Below are 2,887 nucleotides of genomic sequence, written 5' to 3'. Positions count from 1 at the left end.
CCCGCCCCCAAGATGTCCACGTCCTAATCCCTGGAACCTGTGAAATGTTACCTTACATGGCAAAAGGGACTTTGCAGATTTAAGCACAGATTGGGAACCTTGGGATGGGAAGATTATCTGGGTAAATCGAGTGGCCCCAATGAATCACAAGGGTCCTTCAAAGTGAAAGGAGGAGGCAGGAGAGGAGTGTCAGAAGGAAATGGGAAGAGTAGTCAGAAATGCGGTTTTTCTGGTTTGGAAGATGGAGGAAGGATCCATGAGCCAAGGATTGTGTATGGCCTCTGGAAACTGGAAAAGGCAAAGACATGGATTCTCCCCGAGAACCTCTAGAAAGGAACCAGCTCTGCTCACAACTTGATTTTAGCCCCTATGGTAAGACCTATATCGGAGTTCTAATCTACAGAACTGTACGATGACAAACTTTTGCCAAGTTTCTGGTAATCTGTTACAGCAGCAATGGAAAACTAATAAGAAGGAAACTTCCTCCAGGAGCATCATATGGCAGTGCTCATTGTTCCAAACGAAGGGCATGAGCAGTGATGCTCGCAGAAGGGAGAAGTCATGAAGTGTTCCCTCCTCTTGAGTGCAGCTGGCGTTTGCTTGTGGGTGAGTTTAGAGTAGATGACTCAATGGCCATTAAGTACAGGCCTGTGGCCAGAAACTCTCCCAACAAACTGAGGGTTTATGTTTTAATTTACTTGAAAATTCTGTCAGGCTTTAAAAACATTTATTGTGTAGAAAAATTATCTGGGAAAATAAAAAGATCTTCTGGGAAATTTGTTAAAAATGTAGATCCTTGGATCTCATTTTGTCAGAGGTTCTGGTCAAAAGGTCTGGAATAGGGTGCAGGAATTTGCAGGTTATTCTGACACAGGCTGCTTTTGGGACTTTCCCACTGGAAACCCCTGTTCCTTGGTGGCTGGGATGGGGTCTCCGTGACACCTATTCTGTCAGACAGGCTGTAGCGACAAGATCAGAAAAGAAAGGAATCACTAGAAATCATCTACTCCTGTATCATGTGCAGAAATCCTAGTTTAGTTTCTGCTCGGGGGAATGTGTCACAACAGCAATTAGAGTCAACTGAAGCCTGCTTTTCATAGATGGATGTGGCCTGGGTATCTGGACCCCTGCACCCCTGCACCCCTGCACCCCTGAGGTTCGTTTGATCTTATGGTTGGTTTGCCTGCAGTAGCATTTCCTCATTTGGCTAATGGGCATATCATTTCCAGATGACCTTGGAGAGCCAGGCTGTTGGGCTCTTACTGGAAGAAGCACACTCAAACATTTGGAACATCCTAGGGATTACAGATGTGCTGAAGGGTGTCTTAGATCTTCTCCAGTGAGGGCTGTGTAGGTCACCCCAAAAGAATGCTTGCATTTGCCTCATGCCTTTTTGAAGGAGGGGCTGTGCTTGTCTAGCTCCATGCAGCTCTCTGAAATGTCAGAAGATAAGAAATGCTTCTCAGCACGAAGGCTTCCAGACACATATGTGACAAGAAATTTGGCATCAGCTTTGTGTCAGATGTCTAGGATAAAGCAATATGGGTATAGTATTTCTAGTGCTATTTTGGTGCCTTGTGCATGAGCCTGCAGCATTAGAAAAACTGCTTTTCAGCTTTGGCGATAGCCTTACTGGCACTTGGTGTGCATGTCTGAAAGTACAGTTGTGTCATACACTAGGGATGGGCTGCAGCAAGTCACCTACAGTCACGGTGCCCTTGAGGGACCCAGGCATTCCACAGCCTGCGATGACTTGGGTGGTACAGCCACAGTGCCTTATAAGCATTAATCAGCTCTTGCATCACCCGCATGAAATAGGTAAACACGCTTATCCTCACTTTTTCAGACAGGCAGCTGAAACATGGAGAGCCCAACAAACAAGGTCACTCAGTCAGTTTACTTATCTTACTGTTTAGTGATATCAGGTGAATGCTTTCAGAAAGAATTTCTACTATATACTAGATGCCCGGTGCACGAATTCATGCACAGATGAGGCACCCTAGGCCTAGCTGGAGATCAGGGCCGATCAGGGCCATCTCACCCAGTCCCAATTGGGGCCTGCCAACTGGGGGGATAGATAGGGAGGTAGGGACAGCAGGAGGTAAGCCAATCGGCCTGGGGGAGGGACTGGCCAGGGGGAGAGACTGCAGGAGGTTGGCCGGCTGCGGGGAGGGACATGGGGGAGGTTGGCCAGCTGCAGGAGGTTAGCTGTGGGAGTGCACTGACCACCAGGGGGCAGCTCCTGTTTTAAGCATCTGCCCCCTGGTGGTTAGTGTGTGTCATAGCAACTGGTTGTTTGGTCATAACGGATGCTTAGGCTTTTATATATGTAGATAATTCAAGGAGTATGCCTCTTGGGGAGAGAGCACTTTTGGTGGTTGTGCCTGCCTGGAAGACTTGAAATTCCCAGCCTGGTTGTTCATTGATTGGGAGCAAATGTCTGGGGCACTTGGCTTAATGCCTGCCATAGGCAGTGAGAAAAAAATGTGTAAAAAAAAGCAAAATATGGTAATGTAATAAGTGTGTTACAGTAATAATATCTACATAGGAATATTGTATATAAAATCTGAGTGATAGATAATACACTCCTCTCACCCAAGGTATTTGACACTGATTGACTCCCCTTTTAATTTTATTTCTATTTAATTAATTAATTTTTTAAAGTCCAGTGATAAGCTGTGGACACCATAATTTAAGAAAGTCAACAGGAACCTAAAGTGGAGAGTCCCCTGAATTATTCAAATATGGAAAAAGAAGATCTGTGAGAAAAGGTGAAGGCATTGTTTTTAAGTTGTAGAAAGGAAGTTGGTGGAAAATATAAAAATTTCATAGAAGGCAATTTAATTCTCTACTGATGACAACAGTTGAAAAAATGGGTTTATTTCAG

Source organism: Myotis davidii, unplaced genomic scaffold (genome assembly GCF_000327345.1).
Source record: "Myotis davidii unplaced genomic scaffold, ASM32734v1 scaffold438, whole genome shotgun sequence".
NCBI classification, from domain to species: domain Eukaryota; kingdom Metazoa; phylum Chordata; class Mammalia; order Chiroptera; family Vespertilionidae; genus Myotis; species Myotis davidii.
This window is presented reverse-complemented; position numbering follows the sequence as displayed.